Genomic DNA, 21,516 nt, shown 5'->3' with positions numbered 1-21,516 from the left:
CAACCAATTTTTATGGAATTTTGTTGTTGTGTTGGTACAAAGTTTGGAAATAAGAGCGAAGACCTGGTCGCTCAGTGGGTTAAAACACAATGGGTGCAACATCGCCTTTGGTATCCGGCTGTTGTGTGCGTTGTTTAAACAGTAGCAGTTGTTGTGAAATTTCAGACAAAATATTCAGTGTCATAAATTATTTACCTATTCAGGAAAACTAAACCATTGGCAAAAATATCATATCGCTGAACGTGGTGATCAAAACCAGCTTGTAGTTTATACGAGCCGTGACTTATGTAATAGCCAATTGAGAAACACCTGGTAGCAGGTATGTGTGAATTATGCAAGTTTACAATAAAATATGCGTACGATAGCACGTGGAATCAACACTTAAAGTTATCACCAAGCCTACAGGTAAAGCTTTAACGTAAGATTTAGAAAATTACTGTAAGACACAACTGAAGCTAAATGTACAAGAATACATGTATACAAGTGATGTTTCGAAACTTGTCTTCTATATCACAGTTTAAGTCAGTTCGCATTCTGGATCGATGCAAATTCATTCTTGTGAGTATGCATCATTTGATAAAATATTTGCCAGGGGGAACTTTATCTTTCTTAAACCAGCAAAAATGTCCCGTTTTTACCGTCTACAGATAAATATTGACTTGAAAGAATATACGGGCAAAATAACCTAGAATATATATGTATATATACATGTAAACAAATATCACGCTCACAGAATACAGCTCGTGGAACTACTTTCACGGTTATAATCAATATTTATGTAAAAAGCTACACAAACAAGCTCAGTAGCAAAAAGTTTAAACAAGCCTTCAAGTATAGCTACAACGTAAGAATTTTGAAAATCACTGTTAAACACACTGAAGCTTCATGTACAATGTTACATACAAATTCTGTTTCGAAACGTGTCTTCTATATCACAGTAAGTCAATTCGCACTTTTTTTATTCTGGATCGATGAAAAGTCCTTCTAGTGAATATGCATCATTTGATAAAGTATTTGCAAGGGGGAAGGTAATCGTTCTTAAAACACCAGAAATTTCCCGTTTTGCCCGTCTACAGATAAATATTGACTTGAACGAATATACAGGCAAAAATAACTAGAATATATATATCACACTCACAGAATATAGCACGGAACATAACATAGTTTACCATACTTAATTCTTGAAAATAATAATGCTAAACACATAGCTAAATAACAGCAATCAAATAGTAATCAATAAACACCAAATGAAAAAACTAACAACAACATTGACAATGATTTAATATATAACATGGACAGAATTAGGAATAATGTTTTAGGTCAGTTCAATTATATGAACATCTTTGTTTTGTAATTTACACCCTTGTTACGGTGTTTCATTATTTTCAAGACCTCCAGTGAATCGGATGAATACGGTTACATTTGTAGCAATTCACAACACGTAAAGATCGCTTTTTAATTTCAAAAACCAATTTGTCTTAAAATAGTCCTCTAAGTCGTAAATTGTTAAAAGAATCAAAACATTGCAATGGCTAGACGTCCTTTTGTGATTAAATCATAGCCAGGGCTATAGACCCTTTATAATTATTGGATATCCAGTGCAACAGGCCCTTTTGTGATTTAAGGATAGCCATGGCTACAGGCCCTTTTGTGATTGTATAATGTTTACCAAACATAAATTAAAATGGAATTGGTTGTTGATTTTTTTATTTAACTCAATAAACATACCTTTTGTGATTATATGATAGCCAGGGTTACAAGCCCTTTTGTGAATATGAGATAACCAAGATTACGACATTTTTGTGATATTAGAATAGCAAGGACAACAGGCCCTTTTGTAATTATAGTAAAGTCACGGCAACACGCCCTTTTGAGAATATAGGATAGCCAAGGCTTCACACCCTTTTTTGATTATAGGATAGCCAAGGCAAAACTACCTTTTGTGAATATGAGAGCCAGGGCAGCATACCCTTTTGTGAATATAGGAAAGCCAGGGCTAGACACCCTTTTGTAAAATGTAGGATAGCCTGGGCAACAGGCCCTTTTGTGATTACAAGACAGCCAGGGCTAGACGCCATTTTCTGATTAAAGGATAGCTTTGGCAAAAGGCCCTTTTGTGAATAAAGTATAGCCAGGCCAAGACGCCCTTTTGTTATTTAAGGATAGCCAGGGCTAGACGCCCTTTTGTGAATATTGGATAGCCTGGGCAACATGCCATTTTGTCATTTTAGGATAGCCAGGACTAGACGCCCTTTTGTGATTATAAGATAGCCTTGGCAACCGGCCTTTTTGTGAATATAGTATAGCCAGGGCTAGACGCCCTTTTGTGATTATAGGATAGCCAGGGCTAGACGCCCTTTTGTGAATATAGGATAGCCTGGGCAACATGCCATTTTGTCATTTTAGGATAGCCAGGGCTAGATGCCCTTTTGTGATTATAGGATAGCCTTGGCAACAGGCCTTTTTGTGAATATAGTATAGCCAGGACTAGACGCCCTTTTGTGATTATAGGATAGCCAGGGCTAGACGCCCTTTTGTGAATATAGGATAGCCTGGGCAACATGCCATTTTGTTATTTTAGGATAGCCTGGGCTAGATGCCCTTTTGTGAAGATAGGATAGCCAGGGTAACAAACCCTTTTGTGATTATAGGATAGCCAGGGCTAGACGCCATTTTCTGATTATAGGATAGCTTTGGCAAAAGGCCTTTTTGTGAATATAGTATAGCCAGGGCTTGACGCCCTTTTGTGATTATAGGATAGCCAGGGCTAGACGCCCTTTTGTGAATATAGGATAGCCTGGGCAACATGCCATTTTGTCATTTAGGATAGCCAGGTTTAGGCGCCCTTTTGTGAAGATAGGATAGCCAGGGTAACAAACCCTTTTGTTATTATAGGAAAGCAAGGGCATCAGGCATTTTTGTGATTATGGGATAGCCAGGGCAATAAGCCCTTTTGTGATTATAGGATAGCCAGGGCTAGACGCCCTTTTGTGGTGATAGGATAGCCTGTGCAACGGGCCCTTTTGTGATTATAGGATAGCCAGGGAAATTGGCCCGTTTGTGATTATAGGATAGCAATTGCTAGACGCCCTTTTATAAAGATAGAATAGCCTGGGCAACGGGCCCTTTTGTGATTAGAGGATAGCCAGGGCTAGACGCCCTTTTGTGATTATAGGATATCCAGGGCTACAGACACTTTTGTGATTAAAGGATAGCCACAGCTTCAGGCCCATTTGTGACTATAGGATAGCCAGGGCAACATACCGTATTGTGATTATACGATAGCCTGGGCTAAACTCCTTTTGTGATTATAGGAAAGCCAGGACTAGACGCCCATTTGTGATTATAGGATAGCCAGGCTTAGACGCGCGTTTATGATTATACGATAGCCAGGGCTAAGCGCCCTTTTATGATTAAAGGAAAGCCAGGGCTAGACGCCCTTTTGTGATTATAGGATAGCCAGGGCTAGACGCCTTTTGTTATTATAAGATAGCCAGTGCTACAGACCCTTTTGTGATTATAGGATAGCCAGGGCTAGACACTATTTTGTGGTTATGCTTTTGGATATGCGAGGCGTGTGGCCATTTTCTGATGCTTTAAAAGCCCGTACTGGTATGATACACTATGCCTTTGCTAAAAAATGAAGAATAACTCATAATCATTGTTATTTTTTTTCTACCTCTAAAATATTTTTGACAATAAGATCAACCATAAGATTGTATAAAAATCAACATTGATAAATGGTCTTTATGTATGAGTATGTTTTTAAATAGTTTGTAAACCGTACAAAATGAATTAAAAATGTTAGTCAGGGTATATGGAAATTATTTGTAAGATCGCACTGTCGCATCGCCAGCATGTTTATATCCCTCGAACGCAGCTCCAACATAAAAGCAGATGGCCACACGGTCGAATTACGACATTCCTCGCAGACCTCTGGCACACTTGGCAGAAGCTGTGATCTGCATGCCCTAGAATAACGTTATACTGTTTAATAACCAGTCAAATTAATTTCTTTATACGTATATATGTTCGTTGAAAGTATTCATGGTATCATTGCATGTTTGCGGTAATACTTCCTTCAACATATTTACTATAACATTATATAATATTCACACAAACATTACTACAGGTATCCTTTGGTATGCTGTTGTCATTTCTTACTGCCAATCATTATGCCTCATCATTGCAAACAATAAAGTATTCGTTTCAAGTACCTTGCGGGCTCCCTAAAGCATCAGCTTCTCTGTTTTCTTCTGCTGATAAGCCTCTGTATGTAACTGAATTGAACAGCAATATATAGATTAAGTATTCGTTATTTTTCTTTTTTACATAATCACAAACCTATTTATTTCGAATACGAAATAAAATAAACAATTATTCAAACAACGAACTTATAATGGTGTCAAATAGATCAAACAAGTAGTATTCACTGAAATATAGTGGATATTGTGAGGCCTATCTGGTGACATTTATCGCGTCGAGTTCGGTGTGTTAACACGTATCCGTCGAGACCGCAGGTCGAGACGGACACTTATTTACACACCGAGCGAGACGTGATGCAGGTCACCAGAAAAGCGTTTTATCGTAATTTTCCATTTATTATAAACCTGCATAATTAATTTTCATTTTTATTTATTTCGTTTCAATTGTATTTAAATTTAACGCCATCTTTCAAATGTCAAGATATGGAATGGCTTGCGCGTATGAATGTGTTACGTACTAGTGTGTATTGAAGTCAAGGGAGGCTACTACAGCGAAACGTCAGAAGTTACAGAATTCACTTAAAAATAGGAAGAATTGTTTTTATATCTTAGCATAATTAACAATTTTCTTATACGCAATTAATTATTAAATGTCACACCAGAAAAGAAAACAATAAAAAAACGGTACTTATTTTACAAGTATACACTTATCATCATTTCCTGTAGACGTACAGACAACGCGAAAACTTTTTCTTCTTCACAGGACATTGCGACAGGTAAACACCTTAAGTTTACCTGTCGCAACAAATTTTTACCTGTCGCAATGTTACAAACAGTATTCAGTTACATCAGTCTAAACCTTGATTTTAAGCCTCTTTTTTAAATAAGTTTTGTAATTCCCCATTATTACAGGTTTAGATCTTTTTGGTTAAATTTGTCCTACAGTACTATAATAAAATACAAAAAAAGCTAAACATCATGTAAAAAAATCAATATTCGGATCTTATGTCATAATTTTTTTCTTCCCTTGCCTCCCCAAAAAAAACTCATATCTGGTTCATCTACCCATGGAACAGCTAGATCTTACTCTTTTAATTTATCTTTAAATAAAAGATACAGTACGGTTATAAAATGTAACGAATTGTACTACAAGTCAAACTCAGGCGCAACATTTATGCGAAAACGAAAGTAGAGTTCTTGTTATTGGCAATGTTAAACAGAGTGGAAAGAAAGCCAGCTCGGTATATTAATCATCATATTTAAATTAACACGATTGCCGGGAACCACTTCGCCGAAAATAAAAACATACGAATTTTGTAATTTCCGAACATTTCCGTAAAATAAAAGTATCAGAGTACGAGCTGAACTCGGAACCTTACGCGTTTTATCGGCTTTTACGGAAACATGTCGAAACGGGGTTTACAAATAGTGATACACGGATTAACACGCTGAATAATCATGATATAATAGTTAAAAATAACTCTGAACATTTATTTAGAAACTGAAAGTAATTTTTCCGAAAATTAAACGGTGCTGACTGTAATTTTTCACCGGACATTGTGACCGACCAAAACAAAAGTTTCGTCGGTCAAAATGAAAATAAACCGGACATGTCCGACTGTCCGACGGACATTCGCATTGTCTGGACGTAACGCGGCTATTTTTAACAAAGTAAATATTCGTGGGATATTTTGACGATCATTATATGCAGAATTGAGGGAAGTTCGCCAATCAATCGCTATTTTTATCGATGACGCGAATTCGCCTTCTTATTTGTATTGGCAAGCTGCTCATGCTTATGAAATTATGATAATGCTACAATTTATGAACTTCGAAATGGCAATCAACTAGTTGTATATACACGACTAACCATGATTCGCGGATGTAATAGATATATTTGAATGGTCTCTGCTTTGTGCTTATCCTCATGTTTCTTTGAAGAGCCATGTTCCTGAATATTTACATGCTTCTGGTGCGTGAGTAAAGTTAGATTATTTTATGAATTTAAAAGTTGACAGGTTTAACCAGTGCTTTGTCACGCTATTTTTAGCTACGCGAAAGTAGTTCCAAGACTACTCACGGTACTCGCATGATACGGAATCAGAAAACAACAGTATGGTTATACAATTTTTCAATACGGCGTGTTGTTTTTTCACTGTTGGATATTGAAAAGAAAATTGATAGGCATATAATAAAAGCTGATACAACACACACATGCTACGTTAATATCAATGTATTATCATACATCAGAGGTCAAACACATGCTTTAGATTATTAAAGTTAAAAGCATACTTAACAGATAATACTTATCATTAAAGACTACACATTTACGAGTATACTCATATTGTGTAAAGCTGTAATAAGTTGGTTATTTTCTTGATGCTTAAAGGCCACTGACCTATTTCCCATCTAATAATATACATCGATCTAAACTTTACCTCCAAGCATGACAGTAAAAACAAAATGAACAGTAATTGGTTTAGGTAAATGTATTGACATTTGACGTTCTAACCTTAAAATTTAAAGGGGTCAACTGCTGATCCTGACCTATCCGCCTACCTAGTTTTAAGTCCCTTGGCCCAAGACTTCTTTAATCATTGATTGGAAACTGTGGTGACGGCCGGAAAGACTAATGGATGGCCCTACTACTATATGCCGCCCTTCTGGGTCAAAACAATATGAACAAATACTAAAAATTGTGAGTATAAGATAAGGTAAAATAATACCCATACCATCATCATGTACAGGTGGCATGCCAATAGGTCCCCCTTCGTTACGATCTAACAACAGAAGTTAATAGAATTAATAGAATTAATAAAAGTATATATCATATGACACATACTTTATATAAAGTCAATCAGCAAAGTTAAAACTGGGACAACACAATCATTTATCATATTGCTAATACGTCTTTGTTAGTGGTGTGAACATGACTTGGTGGCGAGAGTATGACTGTTATACGGGAAACAACGTCACATCGTGTTGTACTATTCTGCCAGGCTCCATCAACCACTAAAACCTTCTAAGTAAGAGCAAGAATAATATGTACTATGCAATGAACAGCCATTTTTCACCAAGCGTCAAATAATATTTTGATTATTAAACTTTAACAAAATAAAAAGAAGAAACACCATAGTAAGTACATTTACAACTGACGTAGATAATGTTACATATAACATAAGTTTGGAGAAAAGTTATATTCGATATACTACAGTTCTTTAAATGTGTTTGAGATACATTTATTGAAGTCAACCTACAAGTAACAGATGTTCATCTAAAAGACGGTCGCTTTGCTAATTTTATAAGAGTCCTGACATATGAAACACTTTGCCAATATCATTGGAAAGAAATAAAGATAAAAAAGGTAATCAATTTTGTCGTAATTGTTTGAAATGTTATATTTCAGATGTTACAAATAGAGAAAAGTGAAGTATGTGATGTAATATATATATATAGCATACCATGACATCATCATACTGTGTAATTATCACATTACCAAGTAGATTTATGTAAATAATAAACCAACGCTCGTATGTTGTTGCATTGTCTAGTTGACCATAGTGCGACAGTTATTAAAAACAGAGACATGGGCCTCGCAAAACACATTAAATGTATTAAGGGTAATAACTTGGGTTAAAGCCTATCTTATTTTCTGGTATTTCCTTATGGAACAAATTGACATCTAGTATAGCACAGACTAAGAAATTATCCGTTTTTAAATTGCTAGTAAAGAATCTTTTTTTAGATAATTTGGCATAATTAGTTATGCTATCAAAAGGCTTTTTTTCTTCTTTTTTCTATTTATTTATTCAAAGATTTTCAGTAAAGGAACTATTTTAACTTAACCTCGCATTTTATAAGTACTACATACTGTCATTTTCATACTATAATGTGATAATTATAATATATAACTTTCTCAACTTATAATTTATTATGTAAAGTGACTGTGATACAACTACGGCAATATTTATTTTAATGCATAAAGACTAACTTTTAATATATTTGTGCAACTTCGATTACAGCCATATCATTACTTAAATATGCAATGCCTCTCCATGCCAAGCCACCAAAACAAAGGACCACAATGGAAATAAGAGTTTTCTCTATTTTGTGTCATCCTTGGTTCGGTGTGCCTGTCATGGCTATTGATAATATCATGTATGTATAATGTTATTTACTATACATGTTGTTTACTTTAAATGTCCATGTATGTGAATTCCTTACCGAAATAAATCTATCTATCTATAACTAAAACTAAAACGTGAATATATTGCAAGTTTTTAAAGGCCAGGGCTAAGTCTAAAGTTTTTACCAGACACCGGCAACTTCTACGACACTATGACAATGACAATACCTTAATCTGTTTAGATTAAAAAATATAAGCTTAAACTGTCACCATTTGGAGCATCGCTTGGTTGTACTGCAACAGTCAAAACATTCGGAAGGGGAGTTGCTGTTTCACTTGATATTCCAGTCTGGCGCAATACGTTGGTTGGGACTTCGCTTTCATTGTCGTCATTTCGCCCTTGTTCTAAAATATCTCTTAACTCCGACCTCTGTGCACACTTCCAATTATCCTCCAATGTGTGTGTAACTGTGGTCTTCAATACAGGTTAAAATTCTACGTTTTTAAATATTGTAGAATTTAAAAAGATTGTTAGTATGCGTATCATTTGAAGAGCATAAAATTATATGACTCGAGTACAAGCAATCTAATGAAATCTTTAAAATAGGTCTGAGAGACCTTTATCGCAGCGTACTGTTAAAAAGGTATCTTACAGATCCATCTGCTTCTGTTGTGTTCGCGCAGTCTGTTTCCTTGTTTTTCTTGATTTCCAGGCCTAAGCTAGGGATCGTTTTGGAATTTTCTTTCTGAAGAGGGCATTTCTCGACTTCTCCATTATTTTAATGATAGGAGCGTTATAATAAGACACAACATAATACAAGATTTTTCATTTTCCATTACACATGCATTACAACATTTACAATTCATTTTTAAATGGAATACAAACGTTGGCCAAAATTATCTTTACAAAGTTCATCAAGCAAGTGCTCAGTACAATTAAAAGAACGCAAGCTCGTTATTGCAGGTATGTTAATATGGATTATAAAAACAGAACTACCATAAAATAACTATAGCTGGATGTGACGATAATGAGCTTATAACAAAAGAATGAATTGCGTGATTGATGTCATAATTGGTGTATGAACACAGTCGGGCTGGTTAAAGTGTGTGGAGTCCGAAGGGGTAAAACATACACTCATTGGCCATTTACTTAATACAACCATTAGCCATATCATGCATATACACGGCAAATATGAATGCAATCATTAGTCATTCGCTTGCATACAAACGGCAAAAGATTTAATGAAAACATTAATGCTATCATAAGCCATTGCCTTGCATACAAATGGCAACAGACTTAAAGATCTATTAAAACACAAGGTAGCAAAATGAGAATGGTGGTAAAGCGTTAATATGTTCCATTATAAAGCTTACTTAAACACGGATCAATGTCTGTGTTAAGTTTCTCGACATTTATCACTTCCAGTGATATCTTAAATTACTATAAGTTTCAATAGTTTGCCTCACCTTGCTCACGCTCGCAGGAAGTTTTTCAAATAAAGGATTCTCCGAGATTTTCATCACCAGACGCATCTCCATCGATTGTCGATTTCACTTCGATAGTCCCCTATAAATAAAGAAATGTAACGTACAATTCCAAGGCAATCATCAAACCTAGTATTCGCATGGTACATACAATTTCAAAAGGACACACACACACACACACACACACACACACACACACGTAATATTATGGTTTTGGTTTGTAACAAACTCACATGTCTCTGTATGTTTTAATGTGTGTGTCTCTTCTCCATATAGCATGTTCATCTTCAATTTAAGGTGTTGGGGAGTTTTTGTACATTTTACCACAATGTGTGAGCATCGTTGTCTACTGAATTCATAACATGCATGGATCTCGGTCCAAAAGCCTTGAACTTAAGTAATAGTTTGAATAAGGTATTTTTCGAAGATATAATTAAAAACCAACGCGTTAAAATTGTTATTTTATTACCTTGAATTTGCACTCCGATAGCTGTTCCGTTGCTTCAATCCATTGATGTATTTCACCTTCGTCCAATTTAGTTTCTGCATCTAATATTGTCAGTGAATGAGTTCCTACACGACCGCCCTTTTCTATGTAGGGAGCCGTTGCTACCCGCGCTTTTTCATTTCCCCTTTTAGTTGTCTCTCCATAATCTACATTTGAGCTCTCCTGCAAAATACATGTTCTATAATTCTCTAAATTTGTAAAACATCCACACATACCTTAACAATCTAACCATAAGGGGACATGTCTTATATCTCGTGCAGCTAAAAAGCTGTGGCCGAAATGTACATTGTGAGTGACTTATTAAAAGCCTTTTGTTTTATAGCGCTGTGACACGCAGATTCAGTTTAAACTTATTCTAAATTCCTAAGCCGTATGTTGGAAATGTCTGCATGCCAAATTGTCTTGAGGAACTTTGACAAAATTTGCTCAAAATCGAGTCATGACCTAATGATCATTTGTTTGTGTTCGAACTTCTACAGCATTAATACAAATCAACATACTGTTTATTAAAACCAATATCATTAAGCAAATAACACAAGCCTTTGGCGGCACAGGCTTTGGACCTTACTACCAAAAGAGTGATGCAGTGCCAAGGGAAAGCCGACATGTTGAATTGTTAGAGTGATGCAGTGCCAAGGGAAAGCCGACATGTTGAATTGTTAGAGTGATGCAGTGCCAAGGGAAAGCCGACATGTTGAATTGTTAGAGTGATGCAGTGCCAAGGGAAAGCCGACATGTTGAATTGTTAGAGTGATGCAGTGCCAAGGGAAAGCCGACATGTTGAATTGTTACTGATATTTCAAATTAATGCTTTGTTTGTTTCGACACCAAAATAACTTACGTCTGAAGATTATAAAATCGACCTTCACCTACATTTTTTTCTTGTATATTATACTGTTACTATGATTTATTTCGAGCTTAACTATTAGTTTGAATAAAGCCACTCTAAAGATATTCTGTTTTGTTACCTCCAAAATGCAGTCCAAAGGTTGTTCTGTTGCACCAATCAATCGGTGTATTTCCTTTTCGTCCAATTTAGCACGTTTATCTACAGGTGTCAATGAAGGAGTTATTTTACAGCCGCCCTTCGCTATGTAAGGAACAGATGCTACCGGCGTTTCGTCACCACCATTTTTCCTTGTCCCTTCATTATCCACAATTACTTCGTCCTATAAAATAAATCAAGTTTCTCTTAATATGTTATATATCCTTAGTATCCATTGGCTCCATAAAACAGCAATGATTGGCTTTGCTCTTGGACCTGCAGCCTCGATTTATACTTAAAACGGTGTATTATCCTCCTCTAAATCCTAAGGTTGTAATATTGAAATGTAAGCATGATAAATTGACTGATTAAAATTGGCCGAAATGTACATTGTACGTTATTTTGACCATCGTCAACTGTCCGTCATATGTCGTTTGACCTTAAGCATTGCTTGGTAGAACTACGACTTAGTTTATTTTAATTATAATTAAAATCCTTCCCATCAGATTTTTGTGTCCGATCTTTCTCAACCGAAAAAGAGGTTCAAAGCTTATGGTATCAGTAATTGCATCAGCCTTTGGATTATTTCTAAGATGAGTGATCATTTCTACGTATCAAATAATCAAAGCAAACAGCCTTTCATGAATAGCATTACCACCTCGGACATGCACTCACAATATAAATGTTCATACCTCAAAATCTCCCCCCTCTCTCTCTCTCTCTCTCTCTCTCTCTCTCTCTCTCTCTCTCTCTCTCTCTCCAGTGTGTTATTCATTGTTAGATAAGTAATTTAGAGCACTGGATGACCTCTGCATATGAAGCTATTTAAAAGGATTTCCAAATCCATGCTTAGTTTGCTTGAAGGCTTTGAACACATACCTTATTACGTTCAATAGATGTCTTGGTAAATCCCATTTTTTCCGTGTATCCTCAGTTTGGTCCATGATATGAACAGCTTGCTACTCAGACTTATCTGAAAGTAAAACAGGGATAGCTGTGTTTGTATGTCCCGCTGCAGGTGGACAGGAAATTACGCTGACACTATATAAAAATAATCCCAAATTTTGGCAGTACAAACCTAGATGCTACACGTAGCCCACTTACATCATGTGGTGCAAACATTTTGCGTATAAGCAGAACATAATTAATTAATTAGATTCCTAGTGTCGTCAATTCACACAGAAATTGTGCGCAAAGTGAAACTTTGTACATTTATACCATTTTCTTTTGTCCATACATATTTTTAAGTTATTCCCCTTGATCGAGTGTCAAACAAAAAGTAGTAGCAAATATGTCTTATGTGTTTTTCATGCGATCATTTAAATATATCAAAGTATAAAACCTGCGTTTACAAAATTCATTTCGCAACCATAAATATACACAGAAGGGTTTCTTTAGTTCATTATCTTTCTCTTACTGACGGAGAGGTTATTTTATAGTTCATGTGTAATGCTATTTTTAAAATCTCAACAAAATGAAGAAAGTACATCAAAACAAACCCAAGTGTCCGAGATCCACCTGGTAAACACCTTTGAATTGCTAAAGAACAAAATGTACAGGTTTTGTTATCTTTGTAGAACAACGTTGCATAAACATAAATGGGAAACCACTTGAAGGTCATAACATGATCGGATATAGGTAGATAACGGCCAATTTTGCCGAAAGCCCAACAGAAAGTTTTTTGAGAACCTGAAAAAAGCATGAAGAAAATGTGTCGGTATTCGAACCTTTTATTCTAGGTAATAAACTAAGGATCACCATAGCCTACCTTATTTGCAAACAAAAGTATGTGCAGATGTATGATATATTTGTAGCAGACAGGCGCAGCAGAAGGTTAACTGAGTTATGATTTGACCGATGCGTCTAATGATATAAAAAAATCAAAAGCGAGCATGCTCTAGTAAGCATACTTCTACCTGATAAACAACTACCATAAAGTTAAGTGTCATCATATCTAATGCTGATCGATTCTCTGCAGTAAGGCTGGTATATAAAGGTCAAATAAAATATTCGCCATTTTTTAGTATTTATTGCTTATTTCGCAATACAGTTGCTTGTACGAATTAAGTATTTTGAGAAAATCTCATAATTATCAAGGGAGAGCATTCTTGTTAGTTATGTTTATTAATATTGATTTGTCTGCCTTTTATTGTTTTGCGCTTTCATTATTCGTTCTGTGATTTTATTCGGGAGTGAACGCTTGTTAACATTTGTGCACTGTCATGCCCTATACTTAAGGAATGATTCACATTTCGAAATATTTCAACACTAGACATGTCATTCGTTACTTAAATAGCAATAGAGATATATAACGTTTCAGTGACTGAGTTTTGCTTAAGCAGGCATTTTATCTTCGGTCACAATTGCATTGTTAAACGCAGGTGTGGGCGACGATCTGATTTATGTATGCCATTTACAATCACCAAAAACGACAAGTATAGTATCTCAGTAGACAAAGTATGAGTCATATGACTCAGTTATCTTCTGTTTACTTCATAAATAATTTTTTGAACAGTGGATTTAAATCAGCCATTGTTTTTTATGATTGCCTTATCCTCGTTCAGCAAAAATCACACAGATCTTTTTGAAGTACGGTCGTAGTGCTTTGCATTTTGATGGTTTTTTTTGCAAGTCATGCTCAACCTAGTCATTTCGCAAACACTGCGCAAATCTCTATACAAGGCTACATAACATTAGAGCTACACCATATGGCCAGGAAATAGAAGCACTATCAGTGAAGGCTGCGTACAATACCTACGTGTTTTATAAAATATGTGTACAACTCGTGTCAGGAGGACCAGCATGCAATACACAAACAATATCCAGTACATTTCTTTACTACACTAGCACACAAATGTGAAGAAATATATTTGTTTTTATTATAAAACAATACCTTTGGACCCACCTTATGCATCCTCCATGTACATTAGCTTGTATTAATCGGATTATGTATACTGTTTGTATTCTTATCTTGTATCGTTTATTTAAATAAATACTGTTTAAACCCAAACCCAAATAAAACGTTACTTTTGCATTCATTTTCTCGCTGTTCTGAAAAACACTTCAATTAACCCTCACATTATATCATATTTAGGCATTTGATAAATATAAAATGCTGCTACAGTGTCAAATCGCAATTTACAGTATACTTATACACAAATGATCGGTTAAAACACCCGTATAACAAACTGCGTTTCTGGTTCCGCATTACATACTGGACAGTGTTACCTTCTTAGATCGTTCAATATTGTATTTATTCGGTGAATTCCCTCGTCATGAGTTTAGTGTTAGTATCTATCTATATGTTGACATGGTCTACTTATAAAAATAAAACAATCATTTTTTTATTATTTTTTTTGGATTGATATAACTGATTTTCATAAACAAAATAGCACAGATTCCCGATTGGCATATTGATATACAGTCGTTAAAATCAAATTTAAAAGCTATCGCATAATCAAACGTGTCTGTCGGCTGAACATTTAGGTCTTTGTCCCTATTACAATTGGTATTGAATTACCGTGAATGTCAAAACAATGCCAACTGTGTACTCATGCGTAGGTGTTTCTGGGTCATATTCGGTGCATTCGTTTCCTTATCGTCAGTTGTCAATCTAGGTCAACCAATGTTTTTGGGTATGGTGTATCTTCTTCTTTTTGAAATCTGTCAAACTAATATTCTGTATATGGTGTTTAGAATACATGAGTTTATTATTACATATTTTGAAGAGTTTTCTAAACAAAGTTAATTTGTGCATCGTATGAGTAGAGGTTGGGTTAAATATAGGTATTTTCTAATGTTTTTAAATACACTTTTCTGATTGGTCAAGTAATGTCTCGTCACGGTAATGGAGTCCCAGAATACGTTTAATGGCGGATGACCCTATACTTATTTGAATGATGCTTTTATTATGAAACTCTATGATCACACAGTTTTAAACCTTTTAATTTATAAGGCAGACTGTGTGTAATGCTCATAGTTCCAAACAATGACTGCATCGTATCTTTGAAAAGTTTTTGCATTAGGTGCTTTGAATTGTATTCCTCAGTCTGCAGATAGAGTTGGGATCTCTAATCATAGAAGTACTTGGGGTTTACCTATAAATTTACTATTATGTGTTGTATTGTTAAGTTTCCTCAAGTAAATGCATACTTTGATAAGATTTACCTTTTGCGTTTTTTCTTTATTTAGGATTGCTGGGATAAGAGTGAGGTCTGTGCACTTAAACTAGTTTAAACCCCCAGAAAATTTACATTTTACTGACCGTTCCAAGGCGGTACCTAACAATCCTTGATAAACATACCTAGTTTTTTATATAGCGCATGTATGCAATGTGCTGTTTGTGGAGTTTTGTGCTGTTCTTCCATGTTTCTTGTTTGTGATTTTTTTTTTTTATGTTCTATGTCTTTGGCGTTTACACAGTACCATAAATCCGGGTTTATGTTTAAAAAAATTGCTACTGAGTTTGTTTCTGTAGTTTTTCGCATAAAGATATGTATGCTGTGCATGTAATTGTTAATAACTTGTATTGACATTAAATCATATATCTTTATCATGAAGAATCATATACTGTTTATTTCATTCCTTAAGACGTTGACAAAGTTTTACGCCCACCGACATTGGGTCACCCAGTGTGTACATGAAAGTGTACATAGACAGTTGTAGAATGTTAACATGTCAGGAATGTATACAATGGACTTTCTTGATTTACAAAATGGGCATTTTTGATGTCCTCGATAAAGATTCCTTTAAGAAAGAATTTGGTGTTTCTCTTTCAAAGCATGATTAACAATCCTCTGTACCGGCGACTTGTCACCCCTGCCCATCTTGGCTACATTTACTACAAGTTCTATAACTGACAGTTGCTATGAATCTATTAGATAACTAGACTACTGAAAAGGACTATCAACCAGATGAACCATTGCAAGAATAAGAAAATTTACATAAATTAATGTCGTTTTGTTCAACGCATTAAAGCTTAATTAATGATGTATCACAGCGCTAACGATACATGCATATTTCGCAGTTTTAGCATATTTTTCCAATGCGAAATGTATTGGGTTTGTATACCGCGTAAATCACAGTAAATTTAAAATAGGGCGTCGGTATATGTGTTGGTGCTAATCACGGGATCTTCACATGCTAATTAGATACACTATAAACTGGGAAACCAGTATGAGCTATTTTTAAACGGGTAAACTCAGCTGAAACAGCTTTAAAATATTATTTCAATCATGTATTATCGGCCTCATACTAGCTCGTATTGAGTTAACTAGCCTTGATTTGAGAAAATTCTATTTTGCCCATGTTTCGAATACCTGGTGTCTAATCAATTGAAGCACAGTTTCTGGGCACGGGGTAGATACAGTTACACGGAAGTCTACAATTCTTGTCAAAAATGACGAAGTAAAATTAAAACTTGATTTGAAAATGTGAAACAAGAAAACTGTTCACTAAATAGAAGCTATCTTCAGGCAATTTAAGCGTTGTTTTCAAGAACAGCCACTTTATAAAACTAGAATGATTTGGAAATAGTGTCAAAAAAGCGAAATAACTATTTGCTTAATACTCCTCTCAATAAAAAGGTGCAGTTTATGAGCATGATAATTGAAAAGCAGGTGATAAGGCAGTTACATGAAGTTGAAAATTGCATGCCCCAAAATCTACTTCATTTATCATCAATCTTTCCCAATCACCGACCCAAATTTTAGTTTTTCAAAACATATTTGATAGTAAAATTCTAAAAAAGGACATAAAACTTTTGAAATAAATTGAAAAAATATTTTGAATTAATTATTTAAAATTATTTGTTGAACACGTAAGCATAAATGTAGTCAAAATCTTCATTGAGTTGGAAATATTTTTTACGTAAATACGAGTAGAACGGACAAACTAACATAAAGTGATATTCGGCATTAGTATAAAATATGTTTATTTATGATCTAAACGTGCAATAAAGCAATACCTTGCAATTTATATTACAAGAGAGTGCAAAAATAATCGTAATCAAGATAATGCAATTCTAAATGTATCATTGATATTTACACGTGTTGACTTGCCATGTAAGATACCCCTAAAAATGTTTGTGATAATTTAGATTAGACTGCGAATCGATGCTGTACATATTGGGCCTAATGCTGTAGTTTAAATGATGCAAAAACATTTGTACAAAGTGTTCACCATCCCATAGAGCTAAAACTAAGAAATTATTGCACATTCTTCACAGATTAAGAACAATTATCCCTTGCCCTGCAAATAAGTATACCCCATTATTAATTTGCACGTTATAGTTATAATAATAAGCTGGTTTGCATTTATTTATTTATTTAACATCAGATTAAATTACTGCTTGTTTTACTTAGCATCGATAATGGAAAATATCCTAGCTCATCCTGATCTGCTGTATTGGATTATTTGAGAACGAACGCCAAGAATATGTTCGCAATCTTCGAGGAGAAATGTATTTACCTATTTAATAGCATTTATTGCCCAATTCTCACAGCCATACATAATAATAGGGGCCGCAATACATTCAAACAATAACAACTTTGTCTTTGCATCGTGTTAAACTCTATTGCAAATTTATACAAGATGAGTGTATGATTTCAATGCTTGCTACTTCAAAGCCGTAACAGCATTTATAAAACCCCATTGTTATCTAATTTCTATACAAAAAAAAAGGTATGTGCAATTTCCACAGGTTAATCATTTATTGCCCAAGTAAAGATTTTTGAAATAGACGTGTTTTTTTTTATTTTGGTGAAAAGAATTTAGACCAGTCTTGCTTGAGTTTCTTTGTGCTAAATAAAGGACTACTAGGATAAGAAGTAAAACAGTGCTATGTCATGTTAAAACAGTAAACATGTACAAACATTTTGTTTAAATCATTATGGGTCATATGCTCATTCTTAATATGGTTTACGAACAAACAAAAAAAGAGCAAATGGTTTCCATAGTTTCAGTTTAAGGGGAAATCAAAATGCTCAGTGTAAAACATATCATTCATATCGCTTTAAATTGGCATAAAAAGACTTTACGTTACTATCATCCTACTAATTATACAATATTACTATTTCTTCACAACGGATAATGCATAACAGTGTCAAAAGCCTTTTCATAGTCAAACTTACATAAACGCGCACTCAAGGTTATCTACTGAGATGTTCTCACTGGTATAACATCATCATTACTGAAACTAACGCACTGTACGTTTGAGTGTTGCACAAATGACAGTCAAAAAGGGTTATCATATGTTAGAAGTTGTTTCTGGTGACTTTATACGTTGAAAAATAAACTGAATTTTGCCATATTTGGGTACAACGTTTAACCTATGTTTAATAAGGAAGTGTACTCAGATTCATATGATGTAAAGTGCAGTTGTATTTATTAGTTTCAAAAAAAGGTGAGCCACATAAGCAGATAAAGATTATTATAGTTATAAAATATGTTCAATATGTTTACCCAAATTATTCAGACAGGTCAATGTGTTCAGAAAGATCAAGTACTTCACATTTTCTGGTTATGTTTCCAGAACTTCTTTCACATCTGCTAATGCCAGCTTCTATTTTAGCCTTAGTTCAAGAGGAACATATTACTATAATAGTTTATATTCCACAAATATCGTTTTAAATTAAAAAGTTGAAACACTGGTTGGACAATGTGGGCTTTTTTCTGGATAAGGCGTGCATTACAAATTTGAGAATGAGTTTAGACTGTATACTGATTGATAGTTGTTCCTTTCATGATCGGCTTAAGAGCTTTCATTATCGAGATATATCACGAATTTTGTTTTGAGCAAATATGTTTTGCATTATTAAATCAACGACTTCATGAGCAGTATGTTCAACATTAGACAATTTAAGAGATACGTTACGTTTGTAAAGTATCTTGATGTAAATATGAATGATAAATTTAGTATTGCATCAACTATATTACGATTATGTTCGCACCCTTTTTAAATTGAAATGGAACGTAAAAAATGTAACACGCTCAGATCGTAAATAAACCATATAATACTTATATGCTTGATTTTACCGATACTGCAAATAAAATCTTAATCTTGATAGTTTTTTATCTGAAAATGAGATCGTCCAAACATAACATTGCCATCTCAATCGATAAGTACACACGACCCCGGTCGTATGTTTGTAAAACACCTGAGCTATTGCAAATGTCAAAACAAATATTCATGTTCGATATATCTAAATCTGTTCGACGTACTGGAACGGCATTCCGGTTGTTATAAAAACAGTCAAGTCGTGATGTCAAATGACTATTAATACTGTGTTCAACCTGGCTGTCCAGTTTACTAAAGTGAATCAACTTCAATCATTCTCGCTCATAATAGATAAAGGCCAAAGGCAACAATACTTATCTTTTTTTTGTAGATTAAGGACATCTTGGAGGTAATGAAGATTATATCAAATTTCATTTTCATTGTATCTGATCAGTCCAAGTCACCGCTCCTTTTCAACACAAATCATTCATTAGCAAAACAAATGTGAGGTATAACACAATGCAGATTGATATACACAATACAAGTTATAGTCCGTTTCAGATATGTTATGTGTAATAAAGGGACTCGTTCGTAAATTTTATGTCGGTAACCATTTTAATACCGTGTTGATATTGAGTTATTTGACATATTCTTATAAAGTAACAGCAACTAACAGATTCCCTTTTGTAACAGAATTGTGATAATCCAGGCCTAAATAATTCAATGTATAATAGCGATCTTAAGTTTTATAAAAAAAAATAGAGCGTTTTTAATAATATATTTAATGATTATAAACATGAGAGATCAATTTGAATGATGATTTATTGAGCATTTGAAGAATACTTTAATATCAATTTCACACGCAAATTATTTGTAAGATATCTGAATCAATAAAACGCAAACGTGTCCCCTAAAAGAATAAAGGTGTAAACAGTGATGTTCGACACTTCAGGCGCACAATGCATGTTCATCTGCGTATTCTGCAAGGTCAGCATGTCCTTTCCATCCCAAATAGGTTCCACAAAAGACAATTTAGTACCTTGTGAATACCATTAGTTCCAATTAAACTCATCAAGTGTCAAACGTAACCCTGGATGATTTTTCAACACCCGACCATGTACCACAACAATACAACGTGCAGCTCTTATTAATCATAAGTAGTAAGTATCTCATTTTGAATCTAAAACCATGTGGTTGCTTTTTCGTGGAAACGGTTGCAAATATAACGCTGACAAAAAGGGGGTGTCAGAAGTGGGATTCGAACCCACGCCCACATACGTGGACCAGAACACTCGTTATGAAGGTGGGACAAACCTTGAGTCTGGCGCCTTAGACCACTCGGCCATCCTGACAACTTATATGTATAGAACTACTGTCAAGTAAGCAGGTTGTTCATTATGCAGCCTTGGCTGGTTTTTGCACTCCTTTCAGAGCTTTGTTTTTACAACATATTTAGGTGTAATGTTAGTCGCTTATTTGCATGGGGTTTAGTGGTCTGTTTTAGATGATCTCGATTATTCTGTAGTTGGAACACCCCTTGGTTGTCACGATGTAATTGGGTCTGGTTTTTGAACGCCTTTCGCAGCTTTGTTTCATAAATTACTTACGAGATGTGCCATTTACTTTTAAGTCCACTGATACCATTGATATTATTAATCTTGCCTATCTACTAAATTTCATTTTACCTGGGCTCTAACCTGTGTATTAAAGTATAAGTTTGTTTAGGATTGCTTCATATTGATCAGTCTTAGAGTTTGCGCACTGAAACATGTTCACAGGCTTCATTTTTCCATTGGATTGAGAGTGATGGGGTGATTTCAAGTGATAATGTTTATCCAAGATTGCATAAAATCATTGAAGTCTTTGGATGTGAATTAGGGACCACCATCACTATCAATCCATGACGAACACTTCTTATCTAAAACTATGGCCTTATTTTAGAGGTCATGTCATTCCTCCGTTCTGGTCATACATAACAAAAAAGAGCGTGTCAGAAGTGGGATTCGAACCCACGCCAACATACATTGACCAGAATACTCGTTATGAAGGTGAGACACACCTTGAGTCTGGCGCCTTAGACCATTCGGCCATCCTGACAACTTATATGTAAAGATCAACCAAATAAGCTTCATTATACATATAATATCGTAATACCTTGTGACAATACATGATAGAATACCCAAGATAAATTAAGTGATGTTAAAAATATGT

At 34.7% G+C, this 21,516-nt stretch overlaps 2 non-coding genes across 2 annotated transcripts; both read right to left on the bottom strand.

The window, feature by feature from the left end:
• Positions 1 to 20,548: 20,548 nt before the first annotated feature.
• On the bottom strand, positions 20,549 to 20,657 carry Trnal-caa (transfer RNA leucine (anticodon CAA)). The gene is made up of 2 exons: positions 20,620 to 20,657; positions 20,549 to 20,594 (listed from the first exon to the last, which is right to left on the bottom strand). It is a non-coding gene; the product is annotated as a tRNA-Leu (tRNA).
• A 636-nt stretch (positions 20,658 to 21,293) lies between these two features.
• Positions 21,294 to 21,402, bottom strand: Trnal-caa (transfer RNA leucine (anticodon CAA)). The gene is made up of 2 exons: positions 21,365 to 21,402; positions 21,294 to 21,339 (listed from the first exon to the last, which is right to left on the bottom strand). It is a non-coding gene; the product is annotated as a tRNA-Leu (tRNA).
• Positions 21,403 to 21,516: the final 114 nt, after the last annotated feature.

Source organism: Mya arenaria, chromosome 15 (genome assembly GCF_026914265.1).
Source record: "Mya arenaria isolate MELC-2E11 chromosome 15, ASM2691426v1".
Taxonomy (NCBI): Eukaryota; Metazoa; Mollusca; class Bivalvia; order Myida; family Myidae; genus Mya; species Mya arenaria.
Note: the sequence above shows the minus strand (reverse complement) of the source record. Positions and strands in the feature narration are given on the sequence as shown.